The 24,101-nt window shown below is 39.1% G+C and overlaps 1 protein-coding gene and 2 pseudogenes across 1 annotated transcript in view; all 3 read left to right on the top strand.

Moving 5' to 3' along the window:
- The window catches only part of M1AP (meiosis 1 associated protein), a 90,055-nt gene that overhangs the window by 3,059 nt on the left and 62,895 nt on the right, over positions 1-24,101 (top strand). The gene's annotated exons all lie outside the window — the stretch shown is intronic.
- Positions 8,583-9,335, top strand: LOC117063058 (annotated as a pseudogene).
- LOC117063057 lies at positions 14,450-23,691 on the top strand (annotated as a pseudogene).

Below are 24,101 nucleotides of genomic sequence, written 5' to 3'. Positions count from 1 at the left end.
CAAACTTTTAGAGAGGAAAACTACAATTTCTGGCATGGAAAATACACTAGATGGGATTATTGCCAGATTAGGCATTACGAAAGAAAAGATCAGTGAACATGAAGACATAGGAATAGAAACTATTCAAAATGAAACACAAAGAAAATAATCATTTTTTTAAATGAATAGAGCATAATTGAGCTCTGGGACAACTTCAAGCCATCTAATATATGTGTAATTAAAGTCTCCAAAGGAGAGGAACAGGGGACAGAAAAAATACCTTTAAAAAATGGCTAGAATGTTTCTAATTTTGATAAAAAACTCCAAACCCACAAATTTAAGCAATCATTGAATGCCATGCACAAGAAACATAAAGAAAACTACATTATGGCACATCATATAAAAACTATTGTTAAAGATGAAATCTTGAGGCTGAGCATGGTGACTCACACCTATAATCTTAGCACTTTGGGAAGCTGAGGCAGGAGGATCACTTGAGCCCAGGAGTTTGAGATATATGTAGAGGAAATACCTAAGACAATTATATTATAAACAAAGGAGGGGAAAGTGATATAAAGGGAGCTAAGGTTTCTACACTTCATTTGAACTGGTAAAATGTTGACACCAGTTGACTCCTGTTAAGTTTCTGTGTACAATATGATAATTAGGGCCACCACTAAAAAACCTATACAAAGAAATACACTCAGAAACACCATAGATAAATCAAAATAGAGTATTTAAAAAATATTCCAATAGCCCATTGGAAGGTATATAAAAGAAAACAAAAAAACTAAAAACAGAGGGAACAAGCAGGAAACAACAAATAAATTGGCAGGCCAACATATCAATAGTTACATTAAATGTGAGTGGCCTAAAAACGTCAATTAAAAGAGCTTGGCAGAGTTAATTTTTTAAATGACCCAACTATATCCTGTCTAAAAGAAACTAACTTCAAACACAATAAATGTAGGCTGAAAGTAAAAGAATGGAAAGGAATATATCATGCAAACATTAACCAAAACAAAGCAGGAGTGGCTTTATTAATATATCAGATGAAACAGATTTCAGATCGAAGAATACCAGGTACAGAGAGGGACATTAGACAATGATGAAAAGGTCAATCCACCAAGAAGATACAGAAATCCTAAATGTGTGTGCACTAAACAGCAGAAACTATAAAATATGTGGAGCAAAAATTGATTGATCTAAAAGAAGAAATAGGTGAATCCACAATTATAGTTAGATTCAGTGTCCCTCTTTCAACAATTGTAGAACATCGATAAGGATACAGAAAAACATCAGCCAACAGGATCTAATTGACATCTATATAATACTCCACCCAACAACAAGCAGAATGCACATTCTTTTCAAGTACCTATGGAACATTTGCCAAACTAGACCATACCATGGGCCATGAAGGAAAGAAACTTAAATTTTAAAAATTGAAATAATACATAGTATATTCTCTGACACAATGAATCAAGATAAAAATCTATAACAGAAACATAACAGAAAAATTCCCCCAAACACTTGGAAACTAAACAACACACTTCTAAATAATCCATTGGTCAAAAAGCAATATGTCAAGGGAAATTTTAAAAGACAACAACATTGAACTAAAGGTAAATGAAAATACAAATATCAAAATTTGTGGGATGCAGCTAAAGCAGTGCTGAGAAGGACATTTATGGCACTAAAATGCTTACATTAGAAAAGAAAAAAGTCAAATCAGTAATATAAACTCCCACCTCAAGAAACTAGAAAAGGAAAAGCAAAATGAACTCAAAACAAGCAAAAAGAAGGAAATAGTGAAGAGCAAAAATAAGTGAAATTGAAAACATAAAATAGAGAAAATTAATGAAAAGTAGTTGATTCTTTGAAAAGATCAATAACATTAACAAACCTCTGGCAAGAATGACAAGGAAAATAGAAAAAGAAAATATAAATTACCAATATCAGGAATGAAACAGGGGAGTGTCATTATAGGCCCTTGTTATTCCAAAGGATAATAAGAGAATACTACAAATACCTTTACATACATAAATCTAACAACTTAGATGAAATGGACCAGTTCCTTGAAAAGCACAAACTATCACAATTGCCCAATATGAAACAGATAGCTTGAATGGCCCTATAACCATTGAAGAAATTGAATTCATGATTTTTAAATTTCTGAAAAAGAAATCTTCAGACCCAGATGGTTTTATTGAAGAATTCTACTAAACATTTAAAGAAAAATAACATCAATTCTACATAATCTCTTCCAGAAAATATAAAAGAAGGAAATACTTCCCAACTCATTTTATGAGGCTATTTTTTATCCCAAAAATAGACTAAGACAGTACAAAAAAAGAAAACTGAAGACCAATATCCCTCATGAACATAGATCACATAAAACTTAACAAAATATTAAAAAATTGAATTCAGCAATTAAAAAGAATTATACACCATAACCAAGTAGAACTTATTTCAGGGATGCAAAATTGATTCAATATTTGAAAATCAACCAAAGTAGTACACCATATTAAAAAGCTAAAGAAGAAAACCATGTGATTATATCAATTGAAGTAGAATAAGCATTTGACAAAGTTCAGCATCCACTCATGATAAAACCTACAGCTAATGCCATATTTAATAGTGAAAGACTGAATGCTTTCCTGCTAAGATTGAGACAAGACAAAGATGTCTGCTCTTAGTACTCCTCAGCATAGTACTAGAAGTCCTAGGCAGCACAATGAGGTAAGAAAAGGGAATAAAAGGCATGCAGCTTGGACAGGAAGAAATAAAATTGTCCCTATTTGTAGATGATGTGAAGGTCTATTTAGAAAATCCAAAGAATTTTGTACTAGCCTTTGAGGAGAAGTATGTCAAAGAATTTGTAAACATATTTAAAACCAGCATGGTTCCCTTCTGGTGATATACCAACACCTTAAGTCACGTGGTAAGAGCCTGGATTTCTGAGAGGGAGCTCAATCCTCAGGTAATTCCCATTGGTATTTTTACCCTTACGAAATTGCCTCTATAGTAACCACCAACCCTCTTATTACAAATATACAAGACATTTGTTGGTCATTTTCAGACACTCAGAGAAATCGCTCTATTTGCTAATATGTTAATAACATTAAGCAGATATTATGGAATGCTTACTGCATACATGGCATCATGCTAAATGTTTTTTCCATGACTTTCACTTTTATCCTAATATATGTTTGCTTATTGATGTATGTATTTGATGTGGTTTTTAAAATCTATTGTTATCTTTTAGCTTATAACTTTAAAAAGTATTTTAGATTTTATTTTCCTTTGTAATTGAGTATTTATATAAGGAGCTGTTAAGTCAGTCAAATTGCTAGGAAGAAACAGATAGATGGCACATTCAAACCAAATAATTTTCAAAGAAATATAGAAGGGAATATTTACATAGGTGTGGGGAGAGTTTAGATTGTGCAATAGGCATACCACCTCTAGGACTGAAGAGGAGGGAACTGTCTGAAGAGGGCTGCCTGACAGGATCTTTGGCCTTTATTAAAGAAAAAGTTATTCATGACACTTGTTAAATTATGGTAAGAAATACCTTATTGAGGACGAACACAATAGGTATGTTGTTATGATCCTAAATAAAGGGACCATAGCATTGATCCCTTGGAAATCCATTGATGAGTATAAGGACCATGACAATGGAATGTTGCAATGGGAAAGAGAGATTGGGCTCAATTCTGAATATGGTACAAGCAAGTGGGAATATATAGCCAAGGAGCGTATGGGGATCAGTGGATAGATAATTACTAAGAGGAAACATCAGGGATAATGGGAATTCTGGCTAAACTGACTTACAGGATTCTTGCTGAAAACAGGCCAGGGTGATCAGACATCACCTGGGGGATAGTGCAGGATGAGGAACCCAGTCAGATACTGAGAATGATCAGACATTATGAGTAGGGGATTCTCGCCAAACTGACTTAGCAGGGTTCTTTGCTAAAACTAAATTTTATAAGGAAGTGCACAGATGGGCCTAAGAAAAGGTTCAGAAGCCTGACTAAAGTTTGGTCAAGCAAAGAATCATGTTGCCTTCAGAAGAAGGACGCAGCCATCCTGTGGCAATCTCGTGAGGAGGAAGCCAGGAGATGAAATACCCTGACCTCACTTTCCTCCCACATGCAGATCTCCTGCTGGTGCCTGCCATTGGCCAAAGCCAGCTGGAAGCAAGAGTGTGAATGACCTCATTGAATCAGTCCCTATGGATCACCTTCCTAGGGCACAAAATAGGGTAGAGAAAAGTAGAGAATGATCTGGAAGGGCAAATGGAAGATAACCAGTATAAAAGATTTCTTAGGAAATGAGCCCATGTCCCAAACAAGGGTAAAATGATTTTTTTTACTCCTCAGGTGGCTATGTTATATCCCTCTGGCACTCCTCGGTACATTTGGACCTAGTTGAATCCCTTCATCTTTTAATCACATCACTAGAAAAGGCAGATAGCTTTACACTAGAAACCATTGACTTGTCAGAAGCTCAACTAAGCTGGGAAAGAGCTGAGCTGTCATAGTAGCTGATTAACGACATCAAGACACAAATGAAAGGGTAAGCCTTTATTTCCAGTAATAGTATAAGCAAGAATCTAAACTGGAGAAAGTGCCCACTCCCCCTTTTCCATTTCCTCCATGAAACTGTGCACTGGTTGAGGATAAGTGCAGACATGGGGATAGTTTCACTGTTGAAGGAGTCCCAAACAAAAGGCTCTGGCAATTTTATGCACCATGGGGTTGATGGGAGGGCAAGGAGGGAAGGCTGGGAGTGGAAAAGTACAGAGTACTGACTCAGAGTAGGGAAAAGTGTCTTTAAGGCTTCCTTCTCCCTTCCCCCACAAGGAGGTCTTGACAGAGGGCCTAAGGAGGACTTGGCCCAAGGCCTCAGATGAAGAGAGCTAGAAATGAAAGTACCAGAGCTAGGAATACAAATATTCCAAGAACATGACCAGCCAGGGGTTCTGAATTCTTGACTGCAACTCTCTTCAGAGAATGCAGTGCATTGGCTGTGTACCAAGTCTGGTGTGGCAAAGGCAGCTTTTCCCCCATGAGGCCTGCCAAGTAAATTATTTGCAATTGCCTATGGTCAGGCTTGAAAAAAATCACACATAGGTTTTTAACCAGGATCAGACTCCTCACTGGTTTCTCAGGAAAATTTGAAAGCCAAAATTTCTTTCCAACTGAACAGTAAGTTCAACCCTAGTTAAAAGCTCAAGAAAATTGCTGAAACAGTGCTATTACCTTATGTGTAGAACAATCCAGTCTTTACTTACGGAAAAACATGACCTTAAATCCATTGTCACTGACCTGTATAAATATCTGACATTTTCTATCTGCAGAAGCAGCTTAAAATATAAATGGAGAAAGATAGCATGTGGGAAATCTTACTCAGAATGAATACCTCAATATATCCTCTCATATTTAATTTTTGAGTATAATCAAATAATTCTGAATGTTTTATAAGGAGTCATGACAGGAGATTCATAATTAATATTAAAATTCCTTTTATATCCATTGCACCCTTAATATAAATAATTCCAACCAGAATGATTCATTTCCCCTCAAAACAGGGTTTCAGAAGAATGCCCTTATTGTGAAGATCTTCCCAATTCTTTTACTTTTTCATAATAAAAAACTTATTTAAATCATGTTATCTACAATGAGATATTAGGACTCAGAGTATTCTAATTTAGCTATAATACTTATTTTCTCATTCTTAATAGCTGGCATTCAAATGGAATCACTTCAAGGTGACAAATAATAGAGATATAATATATTAAACAGCATAAAGGTAAACCCCAAGAAAGATAATATAATAAACTATAGTGCTGCAATAAAGGGAGAGTAAGAGTAATAAAAGGAAATACACTAATTTTGTTGTTTCCATAGTGGTGAATTAATAGATACTGCTTAAGATTAACTTAAGGGAATTACACAGAGTTATAAAGATAGTCACTAAAGCAGAAATACAGGCCTTCCTAATCATGACAAGACAAACATACAGAAAAAATGAAAATAAAATATACGGTAAAGTGATTTTCTAAAAGCTGTAAAAATAAAGAGTATACCATAAAATAATATAACTAAAAACAAACATATCTGTCATATCAGATGCTTTTTAGAACTTACAGACAGACTTGATCACAAAGCAAATCTGTCGTTTTCAAGAGGCACAGCTACAACAAAGTGATTCAGAAAGGTTGAAAATAAAAGGGTGGGCAAACGTATACTAGGCAAAGCACAAACTAAACAAAGAGAATTATGATCAATTGTAGACAAGGTTGAATTTGAAGCAAAATGCATTAAATGAAACTAAGAATGGCACTTTAATGCTAGGGCAAAAAAGAGTAGAGTACAGAGTGATCAAGAAGGCACACTGAGAAATACCATTTGACCCAGCAATCCCATTACTAGGTATATACCAAAAGGAATATAAATCATTCCATTATAAAGATACATTCATTCATGTGTTTATGGCAGCACTGTTCATGATAGCAAAAACTTGGAACCAACCCAAGTGCCCATCAGTGATAGACTGGATTTTTAAAAATGTGGTACATACACACCATGGAATACTATGCAGCCACAAAAAGGAATGAGATCATGTCATTTGCCGGGACATGGAGGAAGCTGGAAGCCGTCATGCTCAGCAAACTAACACGGGAATAGAAAACCAAAGACTGCATGTTCTCACTCATAAGTGGGAGCTGAACAATGAGAACAGATGGACGCAGGGAGGGGAACAACACACACTGGGGCCTGTTGGGGGGGCGGGAGGAGGGAGAACATCAGGACTAATAGCTAATGCATGTGGGACTTAATACCTAGGTGACAGGTTGATAAGTACAGCAAACCACCATGGCACACATTTACCTATGTAATAAACCTGCACATTCTGCACATGTATCCCAGAACCTAAAATAAAATACAATTTTTTAAAGGTGTATTGAAGATATTTAGCATAGAAGGCTTGTTGGAAGGGGAGGCTATTAAAAATATATCAGTTTTGAATACCTATATACTAGCCTGGTGAGGTGGCTCATGCCTATAATTCCAGCACTTTGGGAGACCAAGGAAGGAGGATCACATAAGCCCAGGAGTTCAAGACAAGCCTGGGCGACATAGTGAGACCTCATCTCTACAAAAAAGTTTTTTAAAAGACGTGGTGGTGCATACTTGTAGCCTCAGTTACTCAGGAGTATAAGGCAGGAGGATCACCTGAGCCCCAGAGGTTGAAGTTGCAGTAAGTCATGATTGTGCCACTGCACTCTAGCCTAGGCAACAGAGCGAGGACTTGTCTTAAAAAAAAAAAAAAAAAAAGTTTGTGAATCTCTTATCCAAAATACTTGAGACCAGAAGTGTTTCAGACTTTGGATTTTTTTGAATTTTGGAATATTTGCATGTACACAATGACTTAGGGATGGGACCCAAGTCCAAACATGAAATTCATTGGTTTCATGTATACCTTATATACACCATCTGAAAGTAGTTTTATACATTTTTTTGTTGTTGTTTTTTGAGACAGAGTCTTGCTCTGTCGCCCAGGCTAGAATGCAATGGCGCGTTCTCGGCTCACTGCAACCTCCGCCTCCTGGGTTCAAGCGATTCTCCTGCCTCAGTCTCCCAAGTTGCTGGGATTACAGGTGCCCGCCACCGCACCCAGCTAATTTTTGTATTTTCTAGTAGAGACAGGGTTTCACCATCTTGGTCAGGCTGGTCTCAAACTCCTGACCTCATGATCCACCCGCCTCGGCCTCCCAAAGTGCTGGGATTACAGGCGTGAGCACCATTCCCAGCCTATACAATATTTTAAAAATAATTTTGTGCACGAAACAGAGTTTTGACTGTAACCCATCACATGAGGTCAGATGTGGAATTTTCCACTTATGGCCTCATGTTGGCCCTCAAAAAGTTTTGGATTTTGGAACATTTCAAATTCAGAATTTTAGATTAGGGATGTTCAACCTGTATTGGCAATATAATCCAGTGCCACATTAAAAGAATTATATACCAAAAATTCAAATATGATTTAATATTAGGAAATCTATTAATATAATTTACTATGTTAACATATCTAAGGAGAAGAAACATGATCATGTTCATCCCTGTAACTTCTGAAAAAGCATTTGATAAACTTCAACATCCAATTTTGTTTTATAAAAACTCTAATAAAACAGAAACAGATAGCTATTCTGTAGCATAATACTTTTTCAATTCAAGAGTTAGTATTGTTCTTTTTTTTTTTTTTTTTGAGACGGAGTCTCGCGCTGTCACCCAGGCTGGAGTGCTGTGGCCGGATCTCAGCTCACTGCAAGCTCCGCCTCCCGGGTTCACGCCATTCTCCTGCCTCAGCCTCCCGAGTAGCTGGGACTACAGGCGCCGCCACCTCGCCGGCTAGTTTTTTGTAGTTTTTAGTAGAGACGGGGTTTCACCGTGTTAGTCAGGATGGTCTCGATTTCCTGACCTCGTGATCCGCCCGTCTCGGCCTCCCAAAGTGCTAGGATTACAGGCTTGAGCCACCGCGCCCGGCCTAAGAGTTAGTATTGTTCTTAATGGAAAAACACTAAAGACATTCCCATGCAAGATAAGGAAGTTCAGTATCATCACCATTATTTAGAAGTATTCTGGGCCTTGAAGCAGTAGGATAGTAACGATGACACCGCAGATGTTTCACTATTTGATACAGAAGAGGAGACAACTGATAGACCAAAAAAATCCAAAAATCAGATATTCAGTGGTATCATTTTTCCACTTATTCTTTCAAGTCAGTCTATATTCATTATCTGTCTTCTCTGTGAGTTACTCAGCAGCAGCTTTATTGCCTGTATGATGACAATTATCTTGTTGTCATGTGACTTTTGGGCAGCAAAGAATGTCACACGTAGACTAATGGTTGGTCCATGTTGGTGGAGTCACATAGATGAAGATGGAAAGAGCCATTGGGTGTTTGAATCTAGAAAGGCATCCTCTCAAGAGAATAAAACTGTGTCAGAAGCTGAATCAAGAATCTTTTGATTGGGACTTATAGCCTGTGCAGTGCTTTGGGTGATATTTGCCTTTAGTGCCCTGTTCTCCTTCAGGGTAAACTGGTTAGCAGTGGTTATTATGGGTATAGTGCTACCAGATGCCAACCTATATGGTTACATCAGGTGTAAGGTGGGCAGCAGAAAGAATTTAACCAACATGGCTACCTCGTATCTTGTAAAGCAGTTTTTAAGACAAAACACTGGAGATGATCAGAGAAGCTTCCTGAATAGAGAAAGCTTATGTGCTTTGTTACATTGGGGAACAACTGAACAGATTCTTGACTCTGAACTTTTTGGAGCTTAGTCCATATCTCGATGAGGATGGTTGGCTTTGTTTTTCCACTTAAAAACTATTTATAGAAAGGAAAAGTAGTTTTTGTTTTGTTTTTATTTCCTTTCCAGCAGTTGGGATTGGAAAGTATATTGGCAGTAGAAACATTGTCAAGATTTGTTCTGTAGTGTATGTATGTGCCATAGGTATGCACGTGGTCATGTAATATCAATATATCCCAAATTAATGAAAGAGTTTATTTACATATATAATGGAGACCTTTGCATTTTGATCCATAGAACATAGGAGGTTGTTCTTAGTCTATCTCAAAGCTCTATGTGTTTACATATTATTTCTGTAGATTATTTTCAGAAGTAAGTTTTGCTTCCAGGGTAAGAGTGAGTACTTTGACTTAAGTGTAAATGAGAAATAATTGTTAGATTTTAATATGTACTTCATGGAGAAATTTCTTAGACAAATACAAGCAAGTGAAAACCAAATTAGGGCTAGTGGTATTAACTAGTTTCTAAAATGTTATTTTTATTTGTTAAGAATTCATTTACTTACAGCCCAGGTAATATGAATGGAATCATCATAGTTTATGTTTAAGGGATACCTAGAGATTCCTGCTATTCTATTTATTTTACAGAAAAGATGGCCAGATTTTTCTTTAGAACTTCCTCAAAGCTCTTCAGTGGACCTTGAGCTAATAAAATCTATCTTTTACCACTAAAACAATAAAAATAAAAATAGAAGTATTCTAGAGATTTTCATTGATGTATTGATACAAGAAAAAGAAATTAGGGTATGAAATGAGAAAAGATGAGATTAAATTGTTATTTGCAGATTATTTGATTATGTATCCAGAAAACCCAAGAAAATCAACTAGGAAATTATTTGAAATGATAAAATAATCCACAACAAAATCAGCAGATATTTGTACTCTTTATATGTCTAAGAGCAACAAGTTAAAAGTTATAATGGAAGAAAATTTTTCATCACAATAACCAAAATGATCAAATACTTATGAAGAAATTAACAATAAATATGCAAGATTTGTATGACTTAAAATACTATTGTTATATTTACATTAAAAATAATGTTATACATCATAAATATATATAGTTTTCCTTTTGCCAATTAAAAAATTGTTTAATACTATTGAGAAACACACACAAAAAAAGACTTGAACAAATAAAAAATTATTAGTTCTTGGGAAGACTCAGATGTCAATTATCCCTAATGTACAAATGTAATGCAATTCCCAAAAATTATAAAATTTCCAACAGGAGAACTAGACATGCTGCTGCTAAAGTTCAAATTTTAAAAGAAAGAATATCCAGGGACTATTCCTATCAGATATTAAACACAATGTGATACTGGGGATTGAAAAGACAGATTGTAATGGAATACAATTTAAAGTTCATTAAAAAAATACATGTAGGAACTTAATATATAGATATTATATATATAATATATAAAGATAGCATTTAAAATGAGTTGGGAAAAAGACTATTAATAAATGTTTGGATCAACTGGATAGCCATATGGGAAAAATAAAGCTAGATCCATATTCACAGCATATACCAGCATAGATTCCTGATGGAGCAAAGTATAAAAATAAACTATACAAGTACTAGAACAGATTGTATTAGTCTGAGTATAATCAGGAAACAAAACACAGTGATTTAAACAAGGAAAGTTTGTGTAAAAAGCTTGAATACAGGCTGGGCATGTTGGTTCATGCATGTAATCCTAGCACTTTGGGAGGCCAAGGTGGGAGGATTGCTTGAGGCCAGGTGTTCACAACCAGCCTGAGCAACATAGTGAGACCTCATCTCTACAAAATATTTAAAAATAAAAGATTAGCCAGACATGGTGGCCTGCACCTGTAATCCTAGCTACTCAGGTGGCTGAGGCGAGGGGATCCCTTGAGCCCAGTGTCGTGAGCTATGATTTCCTCACTACTGCATTCTAGCCTGGGTGACAGAGCAAGATCCTATCTCAAAAAAAAAAAAAAAAAAAAAACTGAAATATAGCTTAACATATTAAACTATGATAATAGATTACCTATTAGATATAAGTGAATTTATATGGTACCCTAGGGCTAAGGGAGAGATCCTAAGGAAAGTCAAACTTGAAAAGAGGACTCCCTTCCCGAGGCTGGGGTTCACACCAAATTGCAGAATGTGTATTTGTAACCCACTGGATGGCAGAGAAGTTCACTGGTTTGTCAAGGCTAAAGTTGGTCTACAGTTACTGGGAAAGCAGGAAGCTACTCTCCAGTGATAGGTGAGCTACAGTGATGGCTGGGTATACAGTCATGCAGAGAGAATGCAGGCAGGATGCCCAGAATATGTATTCTCCATGTTGGAAGAGCAGTAGCATTGAGATGGCCACAGCAGACAAACTTCTGATGGGGAGGGACAAGTGAGCAAAGGGAATTAGGCATTAGTACAGGCAAGAGGCCTGAATCATATGGTGTCCGTGTTGAAAGGGCTGCAGAAAGGTGATTACTAGGCCAGGCAGGGCTATGAAGTCACTGAAAGACTATGAATTCTGAATGCATGGATGGGTGACCATTAGATATCCCTACACCCCACAGCTGACCCACAGTGTGCTGCATGTAACAACAGAAGAGCCGCTTCATGTCCCTCCAGTGCCCTTTACTAAGGAAACTTAACATTGTGCTCACTGTAAAACAGAAATGCTTAAAGGAATTTATCACAGAGCATGTATTGAAAGATGAATTTGGAGTTGAGAAGCAGTAAATTAATAATTAATAAACAGACCATGGGGAGAAAATAATATAAGAATAGGAATGGGCCGGGCACGGTGGCTCAAGCCTGTAATCCCAGCACTTTGGGAGGCTGAGACGGGCGGATCACGAGGTCAGGAGATCGAGACCATCCTGGCTAACATGGTGAAACCCCATCTCTACTAAAAAATACAAAAAACTAGCCGGGCGAGGTGGCGGGCACCTGTGGTCCCAGCGACTCCGGAGGCTGAGGCAGGAGAATGGCGTAAACCTGGGAGGCGGAGCTTGCAGTGAGCTGAATCCGGCCACTGCACTCCAGCCTGGGCGACAGAGCGAGACTCTGTCTCAAAAAAAAAAAAGAGAATAGGAATGGCTTTTCTAAGCATAATATAAAACCAAAAAAATCTAAAAATAAAAGATTAATAATATATAAAAACAATGTATGCTTGGCAAAGAATACACATGCAAATTCTAAAGATAAATAACAATATGAGGAAAAATATTTGCTTCTCATATCACATAGGGTTAATTTTCTACATACGTAGAAAACTACAACTCAGTAAGAAAAAAACATTCAGTAACTCAATAGAAAATGAGGATGGATGGGCCAGGCACGGTGGCTCACGCCTGTAATCCTAGCACTTTGGGAGGCCAAGGTGGGCAGATCACGAGGTCAGGAGATCGAGACCATCCTGGCTAACAAGGTGAAACCCCATCTCTACTAAAAAAATACAAAAAATTAGCCAGGCGTGGTGGCGGGTGCCTGTAGTCCCAGCTACTCGGGAGGCTGAGGCAGGAGAATGGCATGAACCCAGGAAGTGGAGCTTTCAGTGAGCCGAGATCACACCACTGCACCTCCAACCGGGGCGGCAGAGCAAGACTCCGTCTCAAAAAAAAAAAAGAAAAAGAAAAAGAAAAAGAAAATAAATGACATTGAGACATGAAAATACATCAACCTCATTCATAGTAAGAGGAAATTCAAATATGCAGAGATGTCACTTTTCACCTATATGATTGGCAAAAATTTTCTATGACACATTGTCACGAGAATTTGAAGAAATAAGCATGCTTATATGCCATTTGTTAGTGTATAAATTGACATAATTTCTATAGGGGGCAATTTGGTGATAGTATCACAATTTACATGTCTTTTAACGTAGCAAATTCACTTCCAGGACCTTATCCTACATATGTATTTGCACATGTGCAAAATAAGTACAAGATTATTTATTTTAGCACTGTTTGCTGTAACAAAAGATTGGAAACAAACTGAATGTCTGTTAATAGGGGATTGGTTACATAAAATCATGGTTCATCCATTAATGGAATACTCTATAATGATGTGAAATGATTGCTCAAATACAATAATCAACAAAAGCAAGATACAGAAAAGTATTGCCGTCAATTCTATTTAGGGAAGAAAAATGATAAAATTACATATCCTTTTGAATTTCAAATCCTACGAATGTATGTATTCAAAATACATAAATAAATATTAATACATTTATGCTGATAAAATGCCAATTTTTATATAAGGAGTCTTTGTAAGATTTTATTTTTTATAAAGGGAATTCTGATTTTCTTTTTAAATATTTTTAATCCCCTCCCTAAACTGCTTTCTGGTTTCTTGACCTGACCTCCAATGAAACATCAATCTAAGTTATCCTAACTGCCTAGGGCCATAGTATCTATAGGATAACCCAAAAAAGTTCACGTATGAAAGCCCAAAAATAGAATTCTTGAAGATTTTGTCAAGCCAAGGCATTTACATGATGTTCAACAAGTATTAGCCATACTCAAGTGCTCTAGGTCAATAATATATGTCTACTGATTCCTGGAGTTTACCCAATATTATCAATTTTTTATCCCTTATTTCTCTAACTTGACTTTCTGATAACCAACTAGAATGTGCCACAGCTTTACAGCCTCTGAAATCCTCTTCACCTTTACTTTAATACTGACTTATGCTAATCTAGCACCAGCCTATGCCTTTGTGACCAATCCCTCCAACAATGATATGAGTGTCAACCTATTTCAAGACAACCCTATAGATAGATGATAGACAGAGAAAAGACTTAAATTTTAAATAAATGAGATAATACTATACCTGCTGATTCCATTATCTAATTTTTTAAATTATAGGCCAGGTGTGGTGGCTCATGCCTATAATCCCAACACTTCAGGAGGCAAGGTGGGAGGCTCAGTTGAGCCCATGAGTTCGAGACCAGCCTAGGCAACATAGCAAGACCTTGTCTCTACTAAAAATTTAAAAATTAGCCAGGTGCGGTGGTTCATGCCTGTAGTCCCAGCTACTCCAGAGGCTGAGAAAGGAGAATTGCTTGAGCCTGGGAGTTTGAGGCTGCAGTGAATCATTGTTCAATTCCCACCTATGAGTGAGAACATGAGGTATTTGGTTTTCTGTTCTTGCGATAGTTTGCTGAGAATGATGGTTTCCAGCTACATCCATGTCCCTACAAAGGACACGAACTCATCCTTTTTTATGGCTGCATAGTATTCCATGGTGTGTATGTGCCACATTTTCTTAATCCAGTCTGTCACTGATGGACATTTGGGTTGATTCCAAGTCTTTGCTATTGTGAATAGTGCCACAATAAACATACATGTGCATGTGTCTTTATAGCAACATGACTTATAATCCTTTGGGTATATCCCCAGTAATGGGATGGCTGGATCGAATGGTGTTTCTAGTTCTAGATCCTTGAGGAATCGCCACACTGTTTTCCACGATGGTTGAGCTAGTTTATAGTCCCACTAACAGTGTAAAAGTGTTCCTATTTCTCCACATCCTCTCCAGCACCTGTTGTTTCCTGATTTTTTAATGATTGCCATTCTAACTGGTGTGAAGTGGTATCTCATTGTGGTTTTGATTTGCATTTCTCTGATGGCGAGTGATGATGAGCATTTTTTCATGTGTCTGTTGGCTGTATGAATGTCTTCTTTTGAGAAGTGTCTGTTCATATCCTTTGCCCACTTTTTGATGGGGTTGTTTTTTTTTTTTCTTGTAAATTTGTTTGAGTTATTTATAGGTTCTGGATATTAGCCCTTTGTCAGATGAGTAGATTGCAAAAATTTTCTCCCATTCTGTAGGTTGCCTGTTCACTCTGATGGTAGTTTCTTTTGCTGTGCAGAAACTCTTTAGTTTAATTAGATCCCATTTGTCAATTTTGGCTTTTGTTGCCATTACTTTTGTTGTTTTAGACATGAAGTCCTTGCCCATGCCTATGTCCTGAATGGTATTACCTAGGTTTTCTTCTAGGGTTTTTATGGTTTTAGGTCTAACATTTAAGTCTCTAATCCATCTTGAATTAATTCTCATATAAGGAGTAAGGAAAGGACCCAGTTTCAGCTTTCTACTTATGGCTAGCCAATTTCCCCAGCACCATTTATTAAATAGGGAATCCTTTCCCCATTTCTTGTTTTTGTCAGGCTTGTCAAAGATCAGATGGCTGTAGATGTGTGGTATTATTTCTGAGGGCTCTGTTCTGTTCCATTGGTCTATATCTCTGTTTTGATACCAGTACCATGCTGTTTTGGTTACTGTAGCCTTGTAGTATAGTTTGAAGTCAGGTAGCATGATGCCTCCAGCTTTGTTTTTTTGGCTTAGGATTGTCTTGGCAATGCGGGCTCTTTTTTAGTTCCGTATGAACTCTAAAGCAGTTTTTTCCAATTCTGTGAAGAAAGTCATTGGCAGCTTAATGGGGATGGCATTGAATCTATAAATTACCTTGGGCAGTATGGCCATTTTCAAGATATTGATTCTTCCTATCCATGAACATGGAATGTTCTTCCATTTGTTTGTGTCCTCTTTTATTTCATTGAGCAGTGGTTTGTAGTTCTCCTTGAAGAGGTCCTTCACATCCCTTGTAAGTTGGATTCCTAGTTATTCTATTCTCTTTGTAGTAATTGTGAATGGGAATTCATTCGTGATTTGGCTCTCTGTTTGTCTGTTATTGGTGCATAAGAATGCTTGTGATTTTTGCACACTGATTTTGTGTCCTGAGACTTTGCTGAAGTTGCTTATCAGCTTAAGGAGATTTTGGGCTGAGACAATGGGGTTTTCTAAATATACAATCATGTCCTCTGCAAACAGGGACAATTTGACTTCTTCTTTTCCTAACTGAACCCTTTATTTCTTTCTCTTGCCTGATTGCCCTAGCCAGAACTTCCAACACTATGTTGAATAGGAGTGGTGAGAGAGGGCATCCCTGTCTTGTGCCAGTTTTCAAAGGGAATGCTTCCAGTTTTTGCCCATTCAGTATGATATTGGCTGTGGGTTTGTCATCAATAGCTCTTATTATTTTGAGATATGTTCCATCAATACCAAATTTATTGAGAGTTTTTAGCATGAAGGGCTGTTGAATTTTGTCAAAGGCCTTTTCTGCATCTATTGAGATAATCATGTGGTTTTTGTCTTTGGTTCTGTTTATATGCTGGATTATGTTTATTGATTTGCTTATGTTGAACCAGCCTTGCATCCCAGGGATGAAGCCCACTTGATCCTGGTGGATAAGCTTTTTGATGTGCTGCTGGATTCGGTTTGCCAGTATTTTATTGAGGATTTTTACATCGATGTTCATCAAGGATATTGGTCTAAAATTCTCTTTTTTTGTTATATCTCTGTCAGGCTTTGGTATCAGGATGATGTTGGCCTTGTAAAATGAGTTAGGGAGGATTCCCTCTTTTTCTGTTGATTGGAATAGTTTCAGAAGGAATGGTACCAACTCCTCCTTGTACCTCTGGTAGAATTCAGCTGTGAATCCATCTGGTCCTGGACTTTTTTTGGTTGGTAGGCTATTAATTATTGCCTCAATTTCGGAGCCTGCTATTGGTCTATTCAGGGATTCAACTTCTTTTTGGTTTAGTCTTGGGAGAGTGTAAGTGTCCAGGAAATTATCCATTTCTTTTAGGTTTTCTAGTTTATTTGCATAGAGGTGTTTATAGTATTCTGTGATGGTAGTTTGTATTTCTGTGGGGTCAGTGGCGATATCCCCTTTATCATTTTTTATTGCGTCTATTTGATTCTTCTCTCTTTTCTTCTTTGTCTTGCTATCAGTCTATCAATTTTGTTGATCTTTTCAAAAAACCAGCTCCTGGATTCATTGATTTTTTTGAAGAGTTTTTTGTGTCTCTATCTCCTTCAGTTCTGCTCTGATGTTAGTTATTTCTTGCCTTCTGCTAGCTTTTGAATGTGTTTACTCTTGCTTCTCTAATTCTTTTAATTGTGATGTTAGGGTGTCAATTTTAGATCTTTCCTGCTTTCTCTTGTGGCATTTAGTGCTATAAATTTCCCTCTACACACTGCTTTAAATGTGTCCCAGAGATTCTGGTATGTTGTATCTTTGTTCTTATTGGTTTCAAAAACATCTTTATTTCTGCCTTCATTTCGTTATGTACCCAGTATCGTTCAGGAGCAGGTTGTTCAGTTTCCATGTAGTTGAGTGGTTTTGATTGAGTTTCTTAGTCCTGAGTTCTAGTTTGATTGCACTGTGGTCTGAGAGACAGTTTGTTATAATTTCTGTTCTTGTACATTTGCTGAGGAGTGCTTTACTTCCAACTGTGTGGTCAATTTCGGAATAAGTGTGATGTGGTGCTGAGAAGAATGTATATTCTGTTGATTTTGGGTGGAGAGTTCTGTAGATGTCTATTAAGTCCGCTTGGTGCAGAGTTGAGTTCAATTCCTGGATATCCTTGTTAACTTTCTGTCGCATTGATGTGTCTAATGTTGACAGTGGGGTGTTAAAGTCTCCCATTATTATTGTATGGGAGGCTAAGTCTCTTTGTAAGTCTCTAAGGACTTGCTGTATGAATCTGGGTGCTCCTGTATTGGGTGCATATATATTTAAGATAGTTAGCTCTTCCTGATGAATTGATCCTTTTACCATTATGTAATGGCCTTCTTTGTCTCTTTTGATCTTTGATGGTTTAAAGTCTGTTTTATCAGAGACTAGGATTACAACCCCTGCTTTTTGTTTTGTTTTGTTTTCCATTTGCTTGGTAGATCTTCCTCCATCCCTTTATTTTGAGCCTATGTGTGTCTCTGCATGTGAGATGGGTCTCCTGAATACAGCAGACTGATGGGTCTTGACTCTTTATCCAGTTTGCCAGTCTGTGTCTTTTAATTGGGCCATTTAGTCCATTTACATTTAAAGTTAATATTGTTATGTGTGAACTTGATCCTGTCATTATGGTATTAGCTGGTTATTTTGCTCGCTAGTTGATGCAGTTTCTTCCTAGCATCGATGGACTTTACATTTTGACATGTTTTTGCAATGGCTGATACCTGTTGTTCCTTTCCATATTTAGTGCTTCCTTCAGGATCTCTCGTAGGACAGGCCTGGTGGTGACAAAATCTCTAAGCATTTGCTTGTCTGTAAAGGATTTTATTTCTCCTTCACTTGTGAAACTTAGTTTGGCTGGATATGAAGTTCTGGGTTGAAAATTCTTTTCTTTAAAAATGTTGAATATTGGCCCCCACTCTCTTCTGGCATGGAGAGTTTCTGCCGAGAGATCTGCTGTTAGTCTGATGGGTTTCCCTTTGTGTGTAACCCGACCTTTCTTTCTGGCTGCCCTTAACATTTTTTCCTTCATTTCAACTTTGGTGAATCTGACAATTATGTGTCTTGGAGTTGCTCTTCTCGAGAAGTATCATTGTGGCATTCTCTGTATTTCCTGAATTTGAATGTTGGCCTGCCTTACCAGGTTGGGGAAGTTCTCCTGGATGATATCCTGCAGAGTGTTTTCCAACTTGGTTCCATTTTCCCCATCACTTTCAGGCACACCAATCAGACGTAGATTTGGTCTTTTCGCATAATCCCATACTTCTTGGAGGCTTTGATCATTTCTTTTTACTCTTTTTTCTCCATGCTTCTCTTCTCACTTCATTTCATTCATTTGATCTTCAATCGCTGATACTTTCTTCCAGTTGATCAAGTTGGTTACTGAAGCTTGTGCATTTGTCATGTAGTTCTCGTGTTATGGTTTTCATCTTTATCCATTCTTTTAAGGTCTTCTCTGCATTGATTATTCTAGTTATCCATTCATCCATTCTTTTTTCAAGGTTTTTAGTTTCTTTGCGCTGGTTACGTAGTTCCTCCTTTAGCTCTAAGAAGTTTGATCGACTGAAGCCTTCTTCTCTCAACTCATCAAAGTCATTCTCTGTCCAGCTTTGTTCCGTTGCTGGTGATGAGCTGCGTTCCTTTGGAGGGGGAGATGCGCTCTTATTTTTTGCATTTCCAGCTTTTCTGCCCTGCTTTTTCCCCATCTTTGTGGTTTTATCTGCCTTTGGGCTTTGATGATGGTGATGTACTGATGGGGTTTTGGTGTGGGTGTCCTTTCTGTTTGTTAGTTTTCCTTCTAACAGTCAGGACCCTTAGCTGTAGGTCTGTTGGAGTTTGCTTGAGGTCCACTCCAGACCCTGTTTGCCTGGGTATCAGCAGCAGAGGCTGCAGAAGATAGAATATTGCTGAACAGTGAGTGTTGCTGTCTGATTCTTGCTCTGGAAGCTTCGTCTCAGGGGTGTACCCCACCATGTGAGGTGTGAGGTGTACGTCTGCACCTAGTGGGGGATGTCTCCCAGTTAGGCTACTCAGGGGTCAGGGACCCACTTGAACAGGCAGTCTGTCTGGTCTCAGATCTCAAACCCCGTGGCAGTCTGTCCATTCTCAGATCTCAACCTCCGTGCTGGGAGATCCACTGCTCTCTTCAAAGCTATCAGACAGGGGCATTTACTTCTGCGGAGGTTTCTGCTGCTTTTTGTTTAGCTATGCCCTGTCCCCAGAGGAGGAGTCTACAGAGGCAGGCAGGCCTTCTTGAGCTGTGGTGGGCTCCACCCAGTTCGAGCTTCCCGGAGGCTTTGTTTACCTACTTAAGCCTCAGCAATGGCGGGTGCCCCTCCCCCAGCCTCGCTGCCGCCTTGCAGTTAGATCTCAGACTGCTGTGCTAGCAATGAGGGAGGCTCTGTGGGCGTGGGACCCTCCAGGCCAGGTGTGGGATATAATCTCCTGGTGTGCCATTTGCTAAGACCCTTGGTAAAGCGCAGTATTAGGGTGGGAGTTACCCAATTTTCCAGGTGTTGTGTGTCTCAGTTTCCCTTGGCAAGGAAAAGGGATTCCCTTCCCCCTTGCGCTTCCCAGGTGAGGCGATGCCTCACCCTGCTTCAGCTCTCACTGGTCGGGCTGCAGCAGCTGACCAGCACTGATTGTCTGGCACTCACCAGTGAGATGAACCCGGTACCTCAGTTGAAAATGCAGAAATCACCCGTCTTCTGTGTCGCTCACGCTGGGAACTGGAGGCTGAAGCTGTTCCTATTTGGCCATGTTGGGCGTGCCCCCAATATTATCTTTTTTAATTATTATTTTGAGATGGAGTCCCACTCTGTGGCCCAGGCTGGAGTGCAGTGGCATGATCTCAGCTCACTGCATCCTCCGCCTCCCAGATCTAAGTGATTCTCATGCCTCAGTCTCCCGAGTACCTGGGATTACAGGTGTGCACAACCACACCTGGCTAATTTTTGTATTTCTTTTTTTTTTTTTAGTAGAGGTGGGGTTCACCATGTTGGCCAGGCTGGTCTCGAACTCCTGACCTCAAATGATCCACCCACCTCTGCCTCCCAAAGTGCCAGGATTACCAGCCACCACCCCCAGCCAATATTATCTTTTTTTTTTTTTGAGACGGAGTCTCGCTCTATCTCCCAGGCTGGAGTGCAGTGGCGTGGTCTCGGCTCACTGCAAGCTCCACCTCCCAGGTTCAGACCATTCTCCTGGTTCAGCCTCTGGAGTAGCTGGGACTACAGGCGCCTGCCACCATACCTGGCTAATTATTGTTGCTGTTGTTATTTTTAGTAGAGATGGGGTTTCACCATGTTAGCCAGGATGTGGTCTCGATCTCCCGACCTCATGATCCGCCCGCCTCGGCCTCCCAAAGTGCTGGGATTACAGGCATGAGCCACTGCGCACGGCCAATATTATCTTTTTTGCTACTCTTCAAAGCCTGTGTGTATTTTACATGGACAACAAACCTTCAATTGGAGTAGCCACATCTCAGATAATACCCACAGGTGGCTAGTGGCTGCCATATTGCACAGAGGCTCTGCTGGATCACTTGTTAATCTGTGCCTCTCACTTTGCCAGCTGGGAAAGTGCTGCTTTTCTGGTGCCTTTTTTTTTTTTTTCTTTTTGACGGAGCCTTGCTCTGTCACCCAGGCTGGAGGGCAGTGGCGCCATCTCTGCTCACTGCAACCTCCACCTCCCGGGTTCACGCCGTTCTCCTGCCGCAGCCTCTGGAATAGCTGGGACTACAGGTGCCCACCACTACGCCTGGCTGATTTTTTTTTTTTTTTTGTATTTTTAGTAGAGACGGGTTTTCAGCATGTTAGCCAGGATGGTCTCGATCTGCTGACCTCGTGATCCGCCCACCTCGGCTTCCCAAAGTGCTGGGATTACAGGCGTGAGCCACTGGGCCCGGCCTTTCTTTTGCATTTTTAGGGTGTGTTTCTCTATTCTGGAGCTGGCTTCTAGAACCCTCAAGGCTGACTTTGAAGGAGAAGCTGATTGGACAGCATGTTGCCACGGAAGTGATTCTCAAGGCACTGACTGGCTTCAGAAGCAACAGAAATCCCTAGAAACCACTAGTTCTTTCCTTACATGGCTGAGCTGGTATAAGCAAGAATTTTGTCAGCCAAATTGTAGCTGAACATCTTAACTCAAAAGGCCTGAAGAGTAACTGTCCACCTATTTGTACCAACTCTGTACTTCCCTCATGAGCAAAAGAAAACTGTACCAGGCAGGAGAACCCAGTATTATCTTGTTCACAGGCCATTTGGACTGGTCTGGGCAAACTGCACTAACTCTGGCCTCTGCTTCTCTTTTCTTTGCATTGCAATAGCCCCAGGCTCCATTGAGTTAAGGCACACTTGAACCCAAATTTCTCAACTCCCAGTTTACATGGTAGTCACATTCTGCAATGAATGAATGCACTCAACATTCCCAGCAGAGCACTTGGTGTTAGGTGGAGCACTCTTCAGCAGGTTGTTTGGGCATGGAGTCATTTAATGCTCTCCACTTATGATGCAGCCTCAGCCTTGCCTCTGCATGTTGCAATGTAGATTAGAGGAATTTTTTTCTCCTAAACTCCTTTTATTCTCTTTGATCCTCTCATCTTTCGAGTCCTTGGCATTGCTTTCTTCAAAGACAACCTCAAAGAACTGAACATTGACACTGTTTCTCCTTTTCAGATATTCTTTACACATTTAATTTATATTACATTATCTAGGAGGGTTCATTCTCATTTAAATGAATGTCATCCTTGTCAAGGTTAATATTCCCACTATTAGGTGGGGACTGAAATAAGAAACAGAAACTTAACAAAGAAGTAAAAGTGAGTATTTGCTACACAAACTATAAGATAGAGAAGACTGCCAAAATCAGGAATAATTTTCTTACTTTTCACATTTTTCCATAAATCTCTAGAAATACAGTAAAATAAATAAGGATGTATCTGGGGGAGTTTCCTGATCACCTTTTTACATTATGAGGTTGAGAGCTTGTCGCTTGGGTGTCTTTTTGTTTGTTCCAAGAATGTGTCAGAACAAATGCTTTTCATGAAATGTCACCTAGGTCAACTCCTTCATTCATTCCATCAGTACAAGGCACTGGTCTTGGGCACTGTGCAAGTCTTAATCTAGTTCCTTATTCCTCAGTATGTCTGGTAATATTAACTTGAGATTTCAGTTCACAGTGAGATGAACACTATGGATTAGTTAACAGTGAATGATAAATATTTATGTATCTTATGTTTCTTATACCTTTAAAAAGTCACATTTAACATGTCATTTGAGTTAGAAAAAAACTTCCTTGCATTTTAGCATCTATCTCTCTGCCAATTTCAACTTTGTATAGATAAAGTTTTGAAAAAAACTGTTACCCACTGAATGGAAGTGAGTGTGCAGTTTCCTAGAGTTCTTCCCCAGGGAGCTCTGATCTTAAGTCTTTTAGAGCATGAAGAGCAGCATAGTGTCTCTGCTCCCTCAGAGCGTCCTTTGAGCCTGCCCATCCTATTTCATCTTTTATGGTTGGTCTAGGACCAATTTCAGAAGTGGATTCATGGTAATATGAGTGCATGTTCCAGCTGTTTTCATATTTGACAAGATGGATAAATTCCACCCCCAGGGTTATCAACACAATCAGTCTGTTTCTAGATCACTACCAAAAGGTTTTTACCAAAAAGCCATCTTCATCTTTCCCAGAAACACAGGCAGGGACCTCATAACTGAGATAGCTCTTGACTTTTGGTGGGTAGGAGGAAAGAGAGAAGACATTTAGCTGAAGGACCTGGAACCTGTGCTGTCTGATAGTCTTCAATAGCAAGCACAGTGGTCTGTGGTGCAATGGACCGATCAACAGAACCTTAATCAATTACTTTACATTTTTTCTGCCAGTGAAGTACAGGCATGTGAAAATATGCATGAAGACAGAGATGAGGACCCATGGTTCTGCTATAGATGAAGACATTGTCACAAGGATGGCAGAGGAAATGATGTTTTTCCCCAAAGACAAGAAAATCTACTCAGACAAGAGCTGTAAGACTGAACAATGACAGCTAGATTTCCACTGAGCTCTTAACCAGGGACCTTGTCTTTCAGAAACATTTTGAAGACTTCTTTGGGGTTTGGCATATTTGCACCTGTGAACTTTCAGGATATAGAAGTTTCTAAGAATTGATTTTTGAGGCCGGGCGCGGTGGCTCAAGCCTGTAATCCCAGCACTTTGGGAGGCCGAGACGGGTGGATCACGAGGTCAGGAGATCGAGACCATCCTGGCTAACACTGTGTAAACCCCGTCTCTACTAAAAAATACAAAAAACTAGCCGGGCGAGGTGGTGGGCGCCTGTAGTCCTAGCTACTCGGGAGGCTGAGGCAGGAGAATGGCGTAAACCTGGGAGGTGGAGCTTGCAGTGAGCTGAGATCCGGCCACTGCACTACAGCCTGGGCGATAGAGCGAGACTCCGTCTCAAAAAAAAAAAAA

The sequence above is a fragment of the Trachypithecus francoisi genome, unplaced genomic scaffold, assembly GCF_009764315.1.
Source record: "Trachypithecus francoisi isolate TF-2019V2 unplaced genomic scaffold, Tfra_2.0 Lachesis_group17, whole genome shotgun sequence".
NCBI lineage: Eukaryota > Metazoa > Chordata > Mammalia > Primates > Cercopithecidae > Trachypithecus > Trachypithecus francoisi.
This window is presented reverse-complemented; position numbering and strand designations above follow the sequence as displayed.